The sequence below is a fragment of the Muntiacus reevesi genome, chromosome 7, assembly GCF_963930625.1.
Source record: "Muntiacus reevesi chromosome 7, mMunRee1.1, whole genome shotgun sequence".
Lineage (NCBI taxonomy): Eukaryota > Metazoa > Chordata > Mammalia > Artiodactyla > Cervidae > Muntiacus > Muntiacus reevesi.
In genome coordinates, this window is record NC_089255.1 from 27,720,456 (window position 1) to 27,743,226 (window position 22,771).

The window sequence follows — 22,771 nt, forward strand, 5'->3', positions numbered from 1 at the left end:
TTAAAGTCAATATCGTAAATGAATTTGCTGGGGAAAAACTTCAAATGTACCTTTTCCACTTGAAAGGTGACATAAATCAAAAGATTGGAACACATACAGGATACTGCATTGTATATTCTCAGTGTATTGTCATACTTAAAGAGAATGGGAGGAATGCTTTCACGTGATTTGTTACATTGGTCTTAGCATTTTCAGTTACCTAAGAATGGAACCGATGCTGATGAAATATCAATATATACTGCTTAATTCACTTGCTGAGTGTGATGTGCATTCCACGAATAGTGAGGATGTCAACTTACTGCTTTTCATAATCTGTGGTGAGAATTACTTTTGGAAATAAAACCTGTATCTTACGTGTTTCATTGGCACTTGTGAAAGGGACTTAATAGTCTCTTGGTCATTATTTACCATCCCTTAAATACTGCATCCTGTGTATTGTACATGGAGGGAAATATTTCATTTTTAATAATGATACTGCCAGCCTCCTAAAATCATGAAGTTTGAGAACTTGTTTTTCTTCATCTGTTCATCTCTTATTTACGAGCGAAGTGGATCGTTTTTGTGGTTTCAGTGTTTGCCTTGAGAATCACAGGGTGTGATGCACTGCGTCAGTGGTCCATACGTTTGGTACTACACTTTGTCTTCTTTTTAAGAACTGTAGCCCTGGGAAGGTAGTCTTCAATGAAAAGCGACTTACTCTGTAGCCTAGCATAAATATATTCCAACAAGTGAGGAAGGTGTTAAAGGTGCAGAATATCTTACATGTGGATTTATTTATTACTAAATGATATGAAGACCCATTTATTTATTTGGCTTAAACAATAGAAATTTAGTCTTTCATAGCTATGGAGGCTAGAAGTCCAAAATCAGCTTATCAGCAGGACTATAGTCCCTCTGAACGCTTTAGGAAAAAATAGTTCCGTGTCTCTTCCAGTTTCTGGTGGTTCCAGATGTTCCTTGGCTTGTGGGAACATCACTCCAACCTCAGACCCTGTCGTCCTTTAGTAGTGCTGTTAGCTCCTCAGTTTTGTCCTACTTTCTGCAATCCCATGGACTGGAGCCTGCCAGGCTCCTCTGTCCATGGGATTCTCCAGGCAAGAATACTGGAGTGAGTTGCTATTCCCTTCTCCAGGGGATCTTCTCAACCCAGGAATTGAACCCAGGTCTCCTGCATTGCAGGCAGATTCTTTACCATCTGAGCTACAGGGAAGCCTGCCATCTTCACTTAAGGCCCAATTACTTATTTTTGATATTTTAATTTTCTAATACTACTTAGATTTTTCAGAAGAGTTGCAATAATATCCTTCACCTAGCTTTCTTTAATGTTAAATAACATCTTAAACATAGTACCTTTAGCAAAATTAAGAAAATCACACTGGTATATGACAGACTTCATTGAATTCCCCTGTTTTCTCCCCACCTATGTTTTTTCTTTGTTGTAATGCAGGATATCACATTGCATTTGTTTATCTCCTTAGTCTCCTGCAGTTTGTGACAGTCCTTCAGTCTTTTCTGGACTTGATACTTTTGAAGAATAATGGTTAGGGATTTTGTAGCATGTTTAATTTGGGTTTTTCTGATGTTGACTCATGATTAGATCGAGGTTATGGATTTTGGGGGGAATACCACAGAGCCAATGTGCCTTTCTTGTTGGCACACATGATTCCGTGTAGTCCTACTGATAGTGTTGACTCTGATCCCTTGATGAAGGTGGTATTTGTCAGGTTTCTCCACTGTCAAATTACTTCCTACTCTCTGATCATTAAGTCCTACTCACTCCCCAGGGAATGGGAATTAAGCTTTACCTACTCAGGAGGAGTATCAGCTTGTGGGCATATGTTAAAATAATGAAGTAAATAACATCTTCGGGGAAATATTTTGAGGCTGTGCAAATGTTCTGTTTCTCCTTAAAGCCTCAGGGGAACCAGTTTTCTCAGAATGAGGCTGAGAGTTGCCTGGGATAAGCAGGAATGCTGAAATACTAAATAGTTGACTTTTTCAATTTATTTATGCTTTATTGCAGAGCTATCTGTTGTGAACATGGTGCTATTCTTGTGTCATTGATCTTTCTGTCAATTTCTTTGAAGAATGGAAGTATTTATATTCATTGAGTGGAGTGAATAAGGGTACATCTGTTAAACAAGGTTAAAACATCAACGATTGATTTTAATTTCTTCATTAATCAGTTACAAAATGCTTATTTATCTCTGAGGATGTGTTGGCTCCCAAGTAAGGTACATATGTATGTATCAGTTCAGTTCAGTCGCTCAGTCGTGTCCGACTCTTTGCGACCCCATGAATCGCAGCATGCCAGGCCTCCCTGTCCATCACCAACTCCCGGAGTTTACTCACACTCATGCCCATCGGGTCGGTGATGCCATCCAGCCATCTCATCCTCTGTCGTCCCCTTCTCCTCCTGCCCCCAATTCCTGCCAGCATCAGGGTCTTTTCCAGTGAGTCAACTCTTTGCATGTGGTAGCCAAAGTATTGGAGTTTCAGCTTCAACATCAGTCCTTCTAATGAACACCCAGGACTGATCTTTAGGATGGACTGGTTGGATCTCCTTGCAGTCCAAGGGACTCTCAAGAGTCTTCTCCAGCACCACAATTCAAAAGCATCAATTCTTCGGCGCTCAGCTTTCTTCACAGTCCAACTCTCACATCCATACATGACTACTGGAAAAACCACATCCTTGACCAGACGAACCTTTGTTGGCAATGTAATGTCTCTGCTTTTTAAGAACTAAACAGACATTTCTCCAAAGAAGACATACAGATGGCTAACAAACACATGAAAAGATGCTCCACATCACTCATTATCAGAGAAATGCAAATCAAAACCACAATGAGGTACCATTACACGCCAGTCAGGATAGCTGCTATCCAAAAGTCTACAAGCAATAAATGCTGGAGAGGGTGTGGAGAAAAGGGAACCCTCTTACACTCTTGGTGGGAATGCAAACTAGTACAGCCACTATGGAAAACAGTGTGGAGATTTCTTAAAAAATTGGAAATAGAACTACCATATGACCCAGCAATACCACTTCTGGGCATACACACTGAGGAATCCAGATCTGAAAGAGACACGTGCACCCCAGTGTTCATCGCAGCACTGTTTATAATAGCCAGGACATGGAAGCAACCTAGATGCCCATCAGCAGATGAATGGATAAGGAAGCTGTGGTACATATACACCATGGAATATTACTCAGCCGTTAAAAAGAATTCATTTGAATCAGTTCTAATGAGATGGATGAAACTGGAGCCCATTATACAGAGTGAGGTGAGCCAGAAAGATAAAGAACATTACAGTATACTAACACATATATACGGAATTTAGAAAGATGGTAACGATGACCCTATATGCAGGGCAGAAGAAGAGATGCAGAAGTACAGAACAGTCTTTTGAACTCTGTGGGAGAAGGGGAGGGTGGGATGTTTCGAAAGAACAGCATGTATATTATCTGTGGTGAAACAGACCACCAGCCCAGGTGGGAGGCATGAGTCAAGTGCTCGGGCCTGTTGGGCTGGGAAGACCCAGAGGAATCGGGTGGAGAGGGAGGTGGGATGGGAGACCGGGATGGGGAATATGTGTAACTCTATGGCTGATTCATATCAAGGTATGACAAAACCCACTGGAAAAAAAAAAAAATGCTATCTAGGTTGGTCATAACTTTCCTTCCAAGGAGTAAGCGTCTTTTAATTTCATGGCTGCAATCACCATCTGCAGCGATTTTGGAGCTCCCCAAAATAAAGTCTGATACTGTTTCCACTGTTTCCCCATCTATTTGCCATGAAGTGATGGGACCAGATGCCATGATCTTAGTTTTCTGAATGTTGAGCTTTAAGCCAACTTTTTCAGTCTCCTCTTTCACTTTCATCAAGAGGCTGGATCATCGAAAAAGCAAGAGAGTTCCAGAAAAACATCTATTTCTACTTTATTGACTATGCTAAAGCCTTTGACTGTGTGGATCACAATAAACTGTGGAAAATTCTTAAAGAGATGGGAATACCAGACTACCTGACATGCCTCTTGAGAAACCTATATGCAGGTCAGGAAGCAATAGTTAGAACTGGACATGGAACAACAGACTGCTTCCAAATAGGAAAAGGAGTATGTCAAGGCTGTATATTGTCACCCTGCTTAACTTATATGCAGAGTACATCATGAGAAATGCTGGGCTGGAGGAAGCACAAGCTGGACTCAAGATTGCTGGGAGAAATATCAGTAACCTCAGATATGTATGTATGTGTATATATGAATATATGTAGATATAAGGCAGACAGATTCTTTACCACTGAGCCACCTAGGAAACCCATATGTGTTTATATATGCATGTGTGTATGTGTATATATGTGTGTGTATGAACAACTTCATTCCAAAGGACTTGTATACATGTCTAAAATTCATTGGTCAGAAAACTTCATTTAAAGGATAGATATATAAGTATAACTGAATCACTGTGATGTATACCTGAAACTAACACAACATTGTAAATCAACTTCAGTTTAAAGAGAACTTCGTTTAATGTTGAATTTCTTATGCAAGAGACAGGCATAGTGTCCCATGAGATTTGGAGGTGTCATCTTTTCAAAAGCTACCCTAGTAGAAGTTGATAGATGAGAAAGAGGCATGTTTCATTGAGCCGGCATATACCACCTATGTGGCTGATCTTCCATGGAAGTGGGGGTAATTCTGGGGTAGACTTTGTTGCCCCTGGGGTGCTGTCCAGACAGGGGCTGATCCAGAGAGATACTGTGATTAAGATTGATAAGGTAAATTTTGATAAGGGGAAAAAATCATGATGTTTTGATGTATGATATAACCACTTATTTGTTACTGCTATTCACAGCCCCATAATCTGAATGCATTCTTGCTTAGATATTTGAGTAAGAGAAAATTTGAATAGTAGAATTTGCTACAGTGCTAGATATGGGAAAGTACTCACAGCATTTTAAAAAATTTGTAAGAGCTTAAGAAAAATATGAACACGATTTGGTAGTGATGATTTAACAGCAGTTCATCATATTGAATCTGATCATTAGACTGAAATTTGGTCTCTTAAACAGGTTACTGCTTTGCTCCAGAATAATTTTAGTGATGAGCTGTTATCAAAAATACTTTTATTTATTTTTTTCTTTGCAGAGCACAGCGTTTCTCATGCTTGGGGTCATCAGAGTAGGGTTTGGGTAAGAGGGGGTATACTTGCAGAAATTTGCAATGGAGAAGGCAACATTGCTGTGAAGTGTATTGGGGCCATTTCATGCTAACTTATGTTGAGTAACAATAACTGCCTTAATTTGAGGTCAAGGGGGTAGATGTGGTATGTGTGTGTGCGCTAAGTTGCTTCAGTCGTGTCTGACTCTTTGCAGCCCCGTGGACTGTAGCCTGCTCGGCTCCTCTGTCCATGGGATTCTCCAGGCAAGAATATTGTAGTGACTTGCCATGCCTTTCTCCAGGGAATCTTGCCACCCAGGGGTCAAACTTGCATCTCTTATGTCTCCTGCATTGGCAGATAGGTTCTTTACCACTGGCACAACCCTGGAAGCCCTAGATAAGGTATACACATAAGCAGATGTGTTAAAATAGTTATTTGTAGAACACCTGGCTAGCTATTTGGTACTTTATATACAATATTCTATTTAACTTCAAGATAACCCTGCAGGGTCAGTATTAGACCATTTTACAGATGTGGCAAATTAAACTCAAGAAGTTAATTTTCGTAATGTCACATAACTATTACATGATGGAACTGCAATGTATGTAATACCTGTCAGCTTGATTCCAAAACCCATCACTGTTCTTTGTTGAACTCTTAACTTTGGACTATGCGTTCAGGCCCTATTTGGTATATTATATAGAAATCGAGTCATTTCAAGATCTGGGAATAGTTATATTTTGCGCCCCTGCCCTGCCCCATAATAAAAAAAAGAAAGAAAAGGCAAAACAAAACTTTTAGCTACTTTAAAAAAGTTAGCTTTGTTGGATAGCTTGGTACTTGTTTATCTGGTCATGAGAATGGAAATACGGCTCTTATTACCTGCTATTTGTTTCATTTATACTGAAAAATATGGAAAACTAAATAGGGATTTATTTCAACTATCTGACTTAATATGACAGAAGTAGTCTGAAGTTCTGATATGGAAATAAGTTTCTTGACTGCTGATAATTATCAACTTAAGCAAGAAGATAATTATGTGTTAACCCATGTGCTGTGTTTGTGTAAATGAAATTCATTTGATTCATTAGGAAAATTGACAAGGCATCACTATTGTTAATATTTTTCATATTATCTTTTGGATTTCTTATTTAGACATCCTACCATAATTTTGAGAGAAATTCCAAAGGGATTGTTGCCAGGGCCTAGAGGAGTCATAGAAAAAGTTGATTGTAATATTCATACATAAACTGGTCGACTGTAACCTCAGTAGACCATTGAACAATTTTGCAACTTGGTGATCCCTGTTTTTAAGTGAGAGAGTACTTGTTTGCAAAGCATTTCTGAATCCTAGGTTTGTCTTTTTTGAGTTTTGATTGGAAGCTGTCATGATGTCATTTTTAGGGTAGACAAGTTACCTTAAGGAGAGCCATATCTTTTCCCTTGGTCTTCCCTCGTGACTCAGTGGTAAAGAATCTGCCTGAAGTGCAGGAGATGAGAGTTCTATCCCTGGGTCGGGAAAATCCCCTGGAGAAGGAAATGACAGCCCACTCCAGTATTCTTGCCTGGGAAGTTTCATGGACAGGGGAGCCTGGTGGGCTACAGTACATGGGGTCACAAAAAAGGGAGATATGACTTAGTGACTAAAAAACAATCTTTTCCCTTACATTTTGAAGTAAGAATGATACGGTACATTAGTAGTTTTCATCATATTCTTGATGTTTTAATTTGCATATGATGTAAATGGACTTTGAGAACAGCTCATGGACTTGTCTATACCTCTGCTGAGAGCAGGAAGTAATTTTGGGGCTCTTTTTCTATATAGCTAATGATAAATGGGACACTTTGAGGGACACATTTTACCTTTACACCTCTCTTTTTTTCTCTGTGGCACTTTCCCATTTAGGTACTTGCCCAATGCTTTTAGGTACTCCTTTATGCTTTGCCTGCTTTCGAGGTACCTCTCCCAGGAAGCCCATCCTTGCATATTTTATATTCATATTTTGTGCTCACATCATATATGACCGTTGGGCCACAGGTGGAGAAATGAGAGGGAGCGTTGCTTGAGAGACAGTCCATTTGGAGCGTTCATGTGAGGACCACGCTAGGACACTCTTACATAAGAAAAGCAGCAGGTAAAGTGAAATCATTTTAGAGCAGGCTGCTGGGTGAGGTCTTGTCAAGTTAAGACATTCTTTGTGCACTGGTACTTGAAGGGTAAGCTGCTAACCAAAAGATATTATTAAATCCGGTTGTGTAGGAGTATGCATGTCAGCTATACAGTGTAATTCCTAGAGAATTTGCTGTTCCTGATGTGACTTTAAAGCAATGTATCTTCATTTCTACCTGTTTGATTTTCTTGCGCCTCATCTCTACTGTGTCTGGTTGCTATGAGCCATACTAGTTTACTAGGGGATCATTTAAAAAAATAGTACTAATTCAACCAGAATATTATGAGCCTTTGCCCCTATTATTCTTATGCTCTTTTTTTTTTTTAACACTCAAAATCATAGTGAAAAAGTGAGTTGTTTGTTTTGAAACCCAGAGAATAGAGATTTAAGAACTAATAATACACAATATTTTCAAGTATATAAACTTTCCCAAACATTCATATAGGATGAAAAAGAAACTTGGGATACCATATAAGCCAAAAAAGTCCCATCTATTTTCTGATTTTTGGCTGTCTTGTTCTGCTACCCCTTCTCTCTGCTCCTGTCTGATACAAGCATACATCTTTCTCCTATGTCCATTTTCCATGTTTGCTTTCATTAGACCTGGGACTTCTGTGTGAAGGCGAACATTACTACTACCTGGTTTTCACTTTTGTGATTTATATCCTTCTCATGTTTCTTGGGTGTAGGAACTGTAGGAAAGGAAAAAAACTGAGACTGATTTCTGTTTTTCTCAGATCCTTTAAGGCCTGATTTGTGCAGTTTAATTTTCACTTTTTTTCCCATTAAAAAAATGTATTTCTTTTCCTTTAAAAAAAAATTCGTGAGAGCTCTCCTATGTCTGCAATAGATTTACCATATTCTAGTACTACAGTGTATTCTGAGGTTGTTCAGGAAATAGTAATAATACATAAGAGCCACTCTGATCAGAAGGAACATTCTATCTATATTGGATCTCTGCCTAAAGAGAGATTTTCTTCTCTCATCATCTACTCTGATCCCCCATTTTTCTGGACCAGTTCATTTGTAGTTTTAAACAAGAGCTGTGAATTTTCAGTCTTTCTGATTGAAGCCTGGCTGCTTTAACAGAGAGGACTCACTTATCTGAAGATTTTATTATTAGAAACTTAGAGTTTAATAGAGCACCTGTGATTCTCCATTCATAGAGATAGAGTTTCAAGGTTCAAAATCTCACAGAGATATAGGGACATAAAAGGAAAATATGCGCGGACCATCCTTTCTTTCAAAGTGTCCTTGAGGAGAGAGAACGCATGCATTGTGCTGGGTGAAGGCACTCGGCTGGGACAGCCTGACTCTTAAGGATGCTGTCAGAGCCTCCTGATGAGAAATAAAGTGAGTGTATAAAACTGGAACTTATTGTGATGTACGGTATTTGATTTGCTAGTGGATAAAGGCAGGAGAGAGTAGGCGCAGGAGGTGGTGAGGAAGGGAGGGTTTGCCTGAAACCGACTCATCTCCGTCATTTGTTGATATGTGGTATCAGATCTTTCTATGATAACAGTGTAGGAGAAACAGTATGTTTTAATTTAATCTTCATTTTCTATTTGAACATAGTTGATTCACAGTGTTGTATTAGTTCCACCTGTACAGCAAAGTGATTCTGCTATCCATATATCTATTCTTTTTCAGATTCTCTTCACATAGAGATTATTACAAAATATTGAGTAGAGTTCCCTGTGCTATACAGTAGGTCCTGTTGATTGTCTATTTAATATATAGCAGTGTGTATATGTTAATCTCAAACTCCTAATTTATCCCACCCTCCACTTTTCCTCTTGAGAAACGGTATTTTTTAAGGGGTGAGAGTAATGGAGCTCACTTCCAATTGCCATCCTGAAGGCAGGCTTCCTTGTCTGTCTGTAAGAAGTCTAGCCTTTATAGTCCCTTTAAATGTGGTTACTGTGGTTTTTCTTTTATTTTCTTTCTAAAAAGGGGAGTGTCTTGGTTTTTGTTCAAGTGAGGAGATGTATATTTTCAGTCTTCCTACCTCTTTGGTACCAACTTGAGCCAAAAATGCACTTTTTAAAAAACACAGTATTAACCTTACCATACCTAGTTTATGCCTTTGTGACCACAAGTTGAGGTCATCTCTTTTCTACATAAGAAATCACTGTTGAGAGTTGGTTTCCTTCCCAGGGACCCTGTAATATTGATTATTTTACTTCTACCCAGGATATTACTGCACCACAGGAAGCTGACACAGTGGGGAGGTAAAAGAAACTAGCCTATGATTCTATTGTCTAGGACATTTATTTCAGAAATTCAGCTGGTTGTCTGAGATAGGAAGGGTACAATAAATTTAGAAAAAATCTTTGTCCTGTCTTGGTATTTAGTTATTCAAAATGTTGTCTTCCCAGTGCACCAAAAGTAATTAGCCTCCAACTAATAAAAATAAATGGAAAAAAAAATTAAAAAAATAAAAATCAATACAGAAAAAAAGCAAAACAAAATGTTGTAATGAAGATAGTTCTGTAATAACTAGTTAAGTATCCTTCTGATACTTAAAAACCTAAATAAAGATGTAGAATTATAACTAGCTCCTAATATGCTTATCTTAAAGAAAACAGTTGTATTGCTGGCTAGAGTTTTTGTTCACAGACCTATTTATGAAGGGAACATAAAATATGATGCAAAGATGGCAAAAATTCATACTTGTTAAAGCTGGGTGGTAAGTACACGGGTACTGGCCGTCTGAAGTAATTCAAAGTAAAATATTAAAGAATATCAAGAAAATATTTCAAAGTATTTTAAAACATTTTAGGGAGGAAGAAGACATTGCTCATGTAGAAGATTATCTTCAAATAGGAGTCATTTGAGATTTTGGAATAATAGTTGTGAGAATTCTTTAGTAAGCAGGAAATAGTGCTGGAGATTGTCAGTGAATGGAAATGAATAAATTATTACATAACCAGTGGGTCACCATAGTTGAAACATGTTTTGGAGGGATGGAAAATGATATTTCCTCTTGGAAAAAAAAAGTTTGCTCTTATCCACTCTGTCCTGCTAGATAAAACATTTGCTTATGTATTGTTTGTAGTTTAAATACTTAAGCCCTATCTCAGTCTTCAAGTAAATTACAGAACATAGAAACCTGGAATGAACTGAAGGCAACTAAAATGTCTGACACAACATTATAAATGAAAGAATATTGTAAAGAAAGCTTCTTAGATTTCCAACAATTTATTGCTTTTTACTCCTTTTGTGACAAATTATCACTCTTTGATTTCTATGTCTTACTTGTTGATTGCAAATGATACAATTTTCTGAGATTTTCTGAGATTTTGGGAATTTTAGTTACTTCTGGGATATCCTAGCCCCAGTTACAGATGTTTAGTCCTTGTTTATCAACTTGTAATTTGACTCCTTGTTCTTGGTTGCTTGATCACTGTTGAGACAACAGAATAATTGAGCAGCAGTCTGCATGTTTAGCTAGCACTGTTTTGTAACACGTGCCTGTTTGGGCTAGCAAAAGCTAGGGCTTGACGTAACTCATTCTAGGAATTTTAGATAAAAGTGTTGACATTCGGCAGTCTCTATATGGGTTCAACTAAAATAGGGAGGAATGCTTTTGTGGATCCTCTAGATGGCAGAACAAATACAGCAAATACGCCTCAGGAGCCTTTCCAAGAAATGTGGGGAGGGGAGAGCAAGGAGAAATGGGGGACAAGGGGATTTTCTAGCTAACAGAGCTCCAGGCTTTCTATCTCAACCCAACAAGTGGAAATCTGTTTTCATATCTGAGATCTTGTTTGAAAGAATGCAACACTGCTAAAAAATGATGGGATAAAGTTAAAAACCTCAAGCTGTGCACACTAACATCAAACCACAGATTTCCTTGAAGACTAATGGATGCATCTGCCTGGTTATCCTGAACATCTCTAGAGACTGTGGCTGACTCCATCCCAACACATTTGCTGATGAATTCTGAGTGATGCTGGCCTGCTTCCACACTCTTCTTATCTTAATTTATATCAGAGAGGATCAGGTGCAACATAGATTTCAGCCTTTGTCCCTACTTTGAACGAGATCACCATTATTGGCATAGATTTAACAGATAGATGACAGTAGCTCTCAAACTCAGACTTAGATACCTATATAGATGCATTCCTCACATAGAGCACAGAATAAATGTAAGATTTGTAGGTATGCCACTTCCCCATCCTGATCTTTGTAGCAAGCTGGTTGTAGTACTGCTTTAATTTCTTTTGCAAAATGCTTATCCCAGTTCTCCTGTAATCACCTTTTAATAGTAAGGTCAGTTCTTGGTCCCTTTGGACTGTTGATGAAGTCCTGGACCATAATATGGTCCCAGTTCTTATCCCAGTTCTCCTGTAGTCACCTTTTAATAGTAAGGTCAGTTCTTGGTCCCTTTGGACTGTTGATGAAGTCCTGGACCATAATATGGTATGACAGGTGTGATTGTTGGCTAGACACTGCAAGGAAATCAAACCAGTCAATCATAAGGGAAATCAGTCCTGAATATTCATTGGACGGACTGATGCTGAAGCTGAAACTTCAATACTTTGGTCACCTGATGCGAAGAACTCGCTCATTGGAAAAGACCCTGATGCTGGGAGAGATCAAAGGCAGGAGGAAAACGGGACAACAGAAGATGAGATGGTTGGATGGCATCACCGACTCGATGGACATGAGTTTGAGTAAGCTCCTGGAGTTGTTGATGGATAGGGAAGCTTGGCGTGTGCAGTCCATGGGGTCACAAAGAGTTGGACATGACTGAGCAACTGAACTGCAACATATATCTGTGTATATATATATATATATATATATATATATATATAAAGATAACTGAATTGGAAGCTGGCTTTGACTTTTGCTACTCGAAGAGCATGTTATTCAATGCTACATTGCTACAGTGATAGTCAGTAAATAGGAAGCCCACATGTTCTGACAATGAAAGCAGTGTGATATCACACTGTGAGTCTACAAAAGTGGTTATATTTAATCTGGATTATCAAGCTATTTCACTAATACCTTGAATACCATATGAAAAGTGGAGGAAGACAGAATCTTCAAACAACTGTTGAATAACATAGTGGTAGTAATTAACCAGTACATGGGACTGGAAGATTGCTTTAGGAATTCTCTAACACAGCGTCATTTTAAGCAACCCAAGTAACTATAGACCTGTCCTCACGTTGGCCTCTAGGAATTCATGTAGTTGTTTTTTGCACACAATCTTTACGTTGACTCTGCGTTTAGGAGGTTAAGACATGAGTGATATTTTGAATTACTTCTACTGCAACTAATCAAAGGATAAACTGCACATGTGTTCACTGTGGAAGGATTGGTGGTTCTGTCCTCTCCTTTGCAGCTAAAACTGCATAAAAGATAAAAAATGGAGAGATGGTCTGTGTAAATGCTTACATGTATGTAAGAGGGGCACTCATTTTGTCTCCTTTGTCGAACTCGAACTCCCAAATTACTTTTATAATTTTTTTGCAAATTTGTCTTGAAGACTTTTATGGAACACAGTAGCTTTGTTTCCCTGTTTCATGAATTCATGTTTTCTTAAAAGGATTTCGCCAGCTTCCTTCTCACACCTCCATGTCCCAGTACTGTGTATGTGCCTAACACTAATTAATTTTGTCACCAGATCATTTTATAACCTATATTTAGGGGCTCTTTCTCATTCAGAGAGATTCTTTCCCATTTCGAGTGTATTGATAATTTTCACCATTTCCTGAGCGGTGTCCGTATCTGTTTGAACCAGGGTGGGGTTGGGTGTCCATCCCTCCCTCTCCCGGTCCCTCGTTATTGCCTGGTTGCTCGCTGGTACTTCCTCCTCCCCTTTTATCATCATCTGTGAATTTTTATTAACATGATGTTAACTCCTTTGAATTTTTAATGAAATAAACTGTGAAATGGAACTTTTATCTTTAATGGTTGATACTGTAAAAGTGACACATACAGGGCAAGCCTTTTTGCCTCATTCAGCTCCTGCCACGCGTCTCTGTCGAGTCTCTGAGACGAGACTTGAAATAATAGTGCTCACATCTCTTGCAGCTTATTTACACTGAAAGGATATAATCATTGGTTTGCTATCAAAGCCACTTCCCCAGCTCAGATTGTGATGCCACAAACCAAAGATGATTCTCTCTCAGCAGGAAGAAGCTGGAGAGGAGATGAATCTCCATGATGAACCATCAGCCTAATTCAAATTTGGTCATTTCATGAAGAAAAATTAACCATGATAAGGAAGAAAGATACCAGCTAGTTGAAATACCCTGTTGAATTAAGCTTGAAAAACTTTTCCATGATACTGGAATGAGGGAAATTCTTTCACAAATTCTAAGGAAAAATTGGGGAGTTATAAAAATATAGATATCAGTAAATATTTATTGAATTAAAAATATTATGTAGTACCAGTCCCTTTGCATTAAATGTTAACACTCCAAAATGACTTACAGGAATATTTCTAATTTTCTGTGCAAAATTATGCGGCTTGTATTTCAGACAAAGATAACATACCTAAAAAAAGTCAGCAAAGACACTAAATGGATGTACTTTATTTTGACCTATACACTTACTTTTATACTTTCATGGTTTAAGTAAAAAGTGTAGCCTTTGGGTGATTTAGAAAGAGCAGAAGCTAAAAAAGCGGTGATAAATATCATTGCAAAGATATGCTAGCCAAAATATTTGCTCTATTTCTATGAAAGAATTAATACACAATAATATTACTTTTATAATATAATACTTTTATAGCATATGAGCATAAAAGCATCCTAAACTACAGAAACAGTCATTGAATACTTGCCAAGCATGTTCAAAATCTCTTCAATTATTAAATCTATCAACACACAACACAAAAAGTCCCATAAACAAATGAAATCTTCAGGTATCAAACTAAATCTTCTAGCATAAAATCTCTTATCTGTTTGTACCATGGGATGCTAAAGTTGAAGCAATTTTCACTTGAATCATTTGATAAATGATGTGTTAAAAATTAGCTAATGGTTTTATTCTTTACCTTTTCATGTAAAATGAAGAAGAAACTATATATTTGAATAATTTGAAATAAATTGTTCTTTGAAATGAGCTTTTTGAAAGCTGTTCTTCAAAACTCAATAATCACTATTCAGAATGATTTATAGAGAAATATGATTTAGATGGGAAAAAAAGTGAGGATTCATTGGGACTGATGCTAACCAGTCCAGCTAAAGGGGAGGGGGTTTGTCTCTCCATTTCCTTTAGAAGATAAACCATAGAAACAGCCCCCAGACTGGTGAGACCTGGGTTTCTTTGTACCTTTGTGAGTAAATAAAATGTAGAAGACTTGAGGAATGGAATTCTGTACTCTCCTCAGTTCTATTTATTGAAAGCAAATTGTTTGAGCCTAATATTGTTACTCTCCTGTTTTCTCTTAAGTTAATTAAGCAATTCTTTAATTGAGTTAAAATATTTTTTTAACTTAAAAATGTATACATATTTTCAAAGCATGTCAGTTTACAAAATATATCATAATGAGGAAAAAGAAAAGAATTCTTAAGGGTTCAGGTGCATCTCAGTGTAGTTAGAAAACAATACTTTAATTCTTTGTCAGTTAGGGTTGATGTGCAAAGTAAGCATTTTGAAATTTTTAAGTAAACATTCTTCTCAGCAATGAATTGGTACACTACACTATTATGCTTGTATCTGAATTGCTGCTTTCCATTACTGGAAAATGATGGGTGGATTTCTGTAATGAATACCAATGCAAAAGACTTAGGATATTTAAGTTTATTTATAGACTGTCTTGAAAAGAATGATGGGTCATGTAATTTACTTTATCAACTAAAATTTTAAATAAGGAAAGAATTCAGTGACATGGAATAATTTCACATTTGACTGTACTAGGCAAGTACTGAATAATTATTTTAGATAAATTTCCTTATATATCAGAAGATCTTTTTAGTTGCTTTTATTGTTTCTCTTCTGTCTCCTAATAGAAGCATATTATTTATAGGGCTTCTTTATGAAAAGATTAAAATTTGAACTTTTCCTACTGAAGTTAATATGGTTGAACTTTTGCTAAAGATCTAAGGAACTCAAATTCTGACAAACCCTTTTCTTTTTTAAAATATAGGACCAAAAGTCTCATTATGGAGTGATTTCTAGGAAATTCTAAAAGGCACTGTACCTTTTAAAATTCTTTGGTTTTAGTTCTTTGCATTGTACAGTTTGGGCCATTTGATCTGAGTTAAAGCTTTTGAGGTATTAAGATATCAGACCTTTTTTTTGCTCTGTTTTTAAAAAAGTCTTCATTTATAAATATTATGAAAATATGCCCAGAACCTTAGGATATTCTACTGAAGTGCTATACCTTAGTTTACTAGAGATTGTTTTTCTTGAGTGTGAATGAGGATGACATCACAGATGTGTGTGTGGGGGGGTTTTTTTGGCTAATGATAAAAATCAGTCATTGAGCTTTGTTCCTTTGCTTCAGTAGAAATGACTTTAAAAGCACACTGTTTTCTTTGTTCTACCAAGTGCCCTGGGAAGCAAGGTGCATTTGAGTATGTTTGGTAAACAGTGATTTGGAATGTCTCTTGTGCCCCGTGTAGGGCTTTCTTCAGGCATTTTTTCCAAGCTATTAAATATACCAAAACTAGGCTTTTAAAAATGAAGACAGAGATGGGACAAATTATTGAAAAAAAAATGAATGGAATTTTGGAGTATTTTCTTACCTAGTTATGGGTGATTAGTTTATGCAGCATAAGTAAAAACAAGCGTTTACCTCACAAGGCTTAAATGTGCACAGAGCTTAAGAGAGGATCACATGGATTTAAAATCTACTGGCTCATTCAGCAGCAGCTTTGCTTTCAGTGGTTGAGACCCAGAGTAATGTTATAAAATTAAATCTTACCTGGCAGTGGTTTGTTTGAAGCTCAGTCATTTGAACTCTGGCTGAAAATAGTAAGGCTCCGACACCTGAAATGCCTTCTCTACTTCCTTTCGTGTTTTCTTTTACCACCGCGTTTTCTTTCCTGCCAAATCTCTGTGTCTGTATTCCTGGTATCCTCTAAGCACTAGTAAGGATGGCCTGCAGTAGATGAAGATTTCTTCCGGATAGGATGACAGAACCAGAAGGGTGAATTTTGCCTTTCTCTGATAACAGCCTTCGGTCTGACCACAGACAACTTGAGTGTTCAGAACTTATTAAAAATTCATTGGCTGTTTCATCAATTGAAAAATCTTGAGTCTTTCTATACACATTTTACCTCCTGCAAAAGTTCTGTTCATATTTCAGAATTACACATGCTCCCGAATCAAGTTGCCTTAAAAAAAATTGTCTGGATCAGAAACATGGATGGTGTTCTCTTGCATTTTCTTGCTTTCCATGTTTTTCCCTTTATCAACTTTTCAGTCCATGAGCTTCCTTTCTGCAGAGGATGGAGGGATTTCTTCTGTTCTTCTCGTGTTTCTGTAACACACAGTTCTGGTCCACTGTTCTGTGAGTAGTGAGGGGAAAATCCGAAAGGAGGTACAGCTTTATCATAATCTCCGGACAGTGAGCACGCTTGACATGAATGAAGAGCTGATATGAGCTATTCAAATCAGACAGCGGACTGATGGGCTGACGCTTTCATACATAATAAACCCATTAATTACTTCTCCTGATGGACAGCAGTATGCCCGGAAAGGAGAGAAGGAAGGAGCAGAGGATCACATTCGGTTAAATAGGTGCTGTCTGTCTGAGCAGCTCGTCGCTGAGAAGTGCATCCAGGAAGAGCTGCAGCTTTGGAATGTGATCAGGTAGAGTGGGCAAGAGTTGTTTTGACAGACAGTTAAGTGACGTATTTTGGGAGGAAAAAGAGAGCTGAGCACAAAGGTAGCTGGAATAAGTCTCCAAAATGCTTTTGAAAATGTTCATTTTTCTCTGTTAGTCCTTTTGGCTGGAAGAAAGTTATCTGTGTTTTACCTCTGCATTATTTGCAGGGATTTTGCTGAGCTATTTACACATGATATAGCTTTCCCTAAAGAAGGAAAATAATTTTTAAAGAGTCTTTGAGATAGAAAAATATATTGTGAGTTTAAAAAAATTATAGCAGTAAAAAGGCTGCTTTTTGTGAAAGATGTGTAAAAAAAAAATTGTCAGCTGTATTCAGACATAAATCCAAGGGAAAGCAGAGAAAAAGCTGCTTTTTAAAACATATTTTTATGTTTTTACATTTGTTTTAGGCACATGCGTTTGGTTGCTTTGGAATAAAGCATCACTTGACATAAAAATTTATTAGAGTTTTCCTTTTAAGATGTTCTTCAGTTATATGGAATTTTGAGTAGTTGTGTAAATTAACAGATCTGAAATGTCAATTTAATAATTTTTACTTCATTTTTAACATATCACAAGATTTTTTTTTTTTTCCTACTTGTTCATAGAGTCCCTTTAGGAGAGTTTCTGGGCAATGGGATGCTTTCAAATATTTTTAAAAAGTATTATGAAAATTTGAACTTATAGAAAACTGTGAAAAATAATCCATGAACTTCCAGAAGCCTACCACTCAGATTCAATAATTATGAAGATTTTTTTTTTGCCACATTAACACAGTGTGGGGGAGGAGATGGTAGGATACACTGAGAGAGTAGTGTTGACATATATACACTACCATGTGTGAAATAAATAACTAGTGGGAAGTGCTGTAAAGCCCAGGGAGCTCAGCTCGGTGATAACCTAGAGGGGTAGGATGGGGAGTGCGGGAGAGGGAGGCTAAGAGAGAGGTAGATATGTGTACATTCAGCTGATTCATGTTGTTGGACAGCAGAAACTAACACAATATTTAAAGCAATTACAGTCCAGGTAAAAAAATTAAAAAAAAAGATTTTTGCTACATTAGCATTGTTTAGCTTTTTTCTTTTCCTCAGCTGAGGTATTTTTAAGTAAATCTCATTTCATCCCTGTGTACTTTAGTATATGTAAGTTTTATATGCATGACACCTGCCAACTAGTTTATTTCAGGTCTGTTCTTTCTTGGCCACTCATTTTATGATCCAGTATCTCTCATTCATTTGTCAGGAAATTCTTTCTTATATCTAACCCAAGTCTGTGCTGGTAACGTAAGGTTGTCTCCCTCAGTTTTGTCTTCAGAAAAGGCAAAAGATACAGTTTATGGACATTTTTCACTTTGGTACTTTCCATAAACAGTAGGTATATTTTTAAAGCATGAATGCTTTCTCACATGACCACTGTGCCATTATCATACTTAATAATAATTAGCAAAGGAGTACTTGTTAATAATTGTTTGAGGTCATATAATATCCAGTGCCAAAGAATTGGTACTTTCCACCTGTGGTGCTAGGGAAGACTCTTTTTTTTTTTTTCATTTATTTTTATTAGTTGGAGGCTAATTACTTTACAGTATTGTAGTGGTTTTTGCCATACATTGACATGAATCAGCCATGGATTTCCATGTATTTCCCATCCTGATCCCCCCTCCCACCTCCCTCCCCACCCGATTCCTCTGGGTCCTCCCAGTGCACCAGGCCCGAGCACTTGTCTCATGCATCCAACCTGGACTGGTGATCTGTTTCACCCTAGATAATATACATGTTTTGATGCTATTCTATCAAAACATCCCACCCTCGCCTTCTCCCACAGAGTCCAAAAGTCTGTTCTGTACATCTGTGTCTCTTTTCTGCCCTGCATATAGGGTTATTGTTACCATCTTTCTAAATTCCATATATATGCGTTAGTATGCTGTAATGTTCTTTATCTTTCTGGCTTACTTCACTCTGTGTAAACTTCACTCCAGTTTCATCCATCTCATTAGAACTGATTCAAATGAATTCTTTTTAATGGCTGAGTAATATTCCATGGTGTATATGTACCACAGCTTTGGGGAAGACTCTTGAGAGTCCTTTGGACTGCAAGGAGATCAAACCTGTCAATCCTAAAGGAAATCAACCCTGAATATTCATTGGAAGGACTGATGTTGAACCTGAAACTCCAATACTTTGGCCACCTGATGTGAAGAACTGACTCATTTGAAAAGCCCCTGATGCTGGGAAAGACTGAAGGAGGGAGGAGAAGGGGATGACAGAGGATGAGATGGTTGGATGCCATCACCGACTCAATGGACATGAGTTTGAGCAAACTTAGGAAGATAGTGAAGGACAGGGAAGCCTGGTGTGCTGTAGTCTATGGGGTTGCAGAGTCAGACATGACTTACCGACTGAACAACAACAATATGCAGCCTGTTTAAAACTTTTCATGTCTCAGAAACTGTCTCTTTCCATAGATTCTTTTTTTTTTTAAATTAGGATCTAGATATAGCCCACACATTATATTTAGTTGTTAAGCATTAGAATTTTAAACACTGTCTTAGATGATCACATATGAGAAGGAGATAAAATTTAGTTTTATTGTAGTGTTCTAGACACATTCATAATATGAATATCCATAGAAGAGAACATGTTTCTTGAATAGTTTTCCATCTAACATTATTCATGATACTAAAAAAAGGAATATAATTTTGTATGGTAATGATTAGCCATTGGTTAAGTTCATTGCTTTCTGTAAGTTTTGGTTTTGACTTGTTCTGGAGTATGTAGTTCAGGATTCTGCCCAAGCTATGGACCCTACCTTTGGGGCTGGGCATATTCAGTCAAGTGCATTCCAGTTACTTTTGCTTCATTGCTGAGAAAGACCATCTTGCTTGTTTACTTTGTCAAACACAATAGAACATTGCTCTAATAAACACTCCAATTTAAAGCCATTGATTATTGATCCACTTTCAGCAGTTAAATGTGTCTTAAAGTTCTGTGATGATCTAAAAAGACAGATGTCATTGTGTGCATGTGGACAAATGACTGTAATACTGGATAATTATATCCATAAGATAATATAATTTTGCCAATTGTATAATTGTTTCCCAGTAATACCTTTTTTCCCATGAATTTTTATTTTCCAATTAGATTGAACTCCCAGTTCCTTTCTGAAAAAGCAGAGCGTTTGGCTGCCTATTTAACTTTTCTAGGAGTGCAATAATATGAGGTCGTCAAACAACTTGTGTGCTGTATTCTTTGCTGTTGAGTTTTTTTTTTCTTCATTTTTCATCCAGATTCTTTCTCTCCCTCTCCATCTTCCTGGTTGGCTGGATAAATGAGAATGGGAAGGTGAAACATGGGGAGCCATTAAAAGAGCGTGGGTGGAAATTATACCCGGATTCAGAGCCAGTGTAAGGACCATGCTCCCATGTCTCTGGAGGGCTGTAGAGCTCTGTTCTCCCAAAGTGTCCACAGGGGTGCACCCTGGCTGTATCTCCTGTCACATGACTGTTTGGTCACTTTGTGTAGCATTTCTTCATATTCTGAAGTTGTGCCTTGTCCCTTAAATCTTGCTGGACAAGGAGTATATGTGTTTATTACCTACATATGTGAAAGCTTGGTAAGTAGTTAATGACTATGACCACTTTATGTACGTAAACTGAATAGAAAAAGATGGGCCAAAAAACTGCTTTTTTGTAGGATGGACGTTCTGCTTCGAAGTAAGGCTTTGTCTCTGTGAATACTATTGTTCAAAGATCTCATGGGTGGAGCAGTTGGTTGGGTGTATGGCTTATTCTCCCCACCCTCACAGGAAGTGGAGGGGAAGTCTCAGGGACTTTTATGTTCTCTTTGATGCACATGATAAAGCTCAGTTTTCCTTTGTTCAGACATTTCAACTCCCATCTTCCATTTTGCAACTCCCTTTATTCTCCAAATTTAAGTTAATCTAAACTCACCCATTTCTACTATAAAACTGAGTAAAGAACTTCAGATGTTTCCTGGTCTTTATGGATTTATAAAAGAGTTTCATGTATAATAAGATAAATGATTTTTCCCCACAAAGTTCTTCCTTACAAGAATGCTTGGTCCATACGAAGAAGTATGCTCACAGCTGTTTTTGAGTCTTTGCAAAATTATAACTGCTTTTATAAAGAAAAAGTAAAAGATAACGCCTTCTTTATGTTCTCTAGTCCTTAGATGTGTTTCAGATTTGTGTTTCAGAATTTCTTCTGTGGCAACTACTTATTTTTAGGGCATTTAAAATACCTGTAATCTCAGTTGAATGTGATTATTTTCAGTTAATAAACAAAGAAAAAAGTTGCATTTTAAGAGTGTTCTGGATTCCCACAAGTTCTTTCTAAAATAAATATCCTTTTTTCCCCCCAGTTGCTCTTATTAAAGACACCAAATCTTTGTTGGCCTACTTGGGTCATTCCATATCACTTTCACCCATTAATTGTAAAAATTAACAAATGTTTGATTCCTTCCTCATTACATGATACGACTCTATACTCTTTGTATGTATAATACATCTACTTTGTGTAGCTTTGGAGCAGGCTGTTATCAATCCTGTTTTACAAAGGATGAAACTGAGATACAGAGAAGTTAAGTAACTTGCTCAATTTGACACAGCGGGTAATATGTTGAACTGTGGGATGAACCCAGTGAGATGCCCTACTCAGAGTCGGGGAGTGTGGAATTTCCTTGATTCTGTCTCACTGCAACAAAGATTTGAAATGGCGGACCAGTGTTACAGCTCCGTTTTATTTGCCAAGCAGAGGAAAATACATCCTCGAGGTGTGAAGGAGCGCTGACCCAAAGGAAGAGCAGGGTTCAATTTTGTCTCCTCTTTTTATGTGTTTTTTCTCCTCCCCCTGAGCCTGCCCTATGTAAACTGGGCTAGCCAGGAGGGCTGTTTGTTTCACCTGAGGTTCTCACTCTGGTCCTCAGGTTTTCTTTTGCTCCATTTTCGTGGGCTTTTCCTTTCCTTGTCTTTTAGCCACCACCATTTTGGACTCCTTTTTCCTGTTCTAACTACCTAACATTAGGAAAACGGTAGTGGAGCCTTTTTCTTTATGTGTGAGGCTCCGAGTATAATTCTGAGAGAGGTGCCTCTCCAGCGTAACCAACACTCTCAAAGTGAGGTTTGCAGTTTCTCTGAGATCCCAGACGATCCGGCAGATGACCCTGAGAGTTGCACTGTCGTTGAGAGGACAGCGAATTTAATGTAGAAGGAATGCTTCCTTTCTAGCTTCCATGCTTAGCATTTTTAAAGGGGTGATTTTTTCTTTCTTTGTAAAATTACTCATTTTATTCTTTTATAGGCTCTCAAATAGTAGTATGTTTCAGAATACCAGTCAGTTATGTTTAATTAAAAATTTTTAAACAGTGTTGTGCTATGAGGGGATATGAACTACACTTGTCCTTTACAATAAAATTGATAGGAAACAGTCCTTCACATATATCACGTTCAGATAAAACTAATCGAAATTTTATATTCTTTGCATTAGTTTTTTGTTTCACTTTTAAACTTCTTTAGTTTATTACCATAGCACTCACTTGTTTCTCTTTATTTTGAGCTTAACCTGTGTGCTGGCATTTGACCTTTTCCATCCAATCTGCCCTTCAGATTTTGAGTTCTGCAGATGACCACTGG

General features: G+C 37.5%; 1 protein-coding gene across 1 annotated transcript in view; it reads left to right on the forward strand.

Moving 5' to 3' along the window:
* Window positions 1-22,771, forward strand: part of AVEN (apoptosis and caspase activation inhibitor) — a 196,106-nt gene that overhangs the window by 54,792 nt on the left and 118,543 nt on the right. The gene's annotated exons all lie outside the window — the stretch shown is intronic.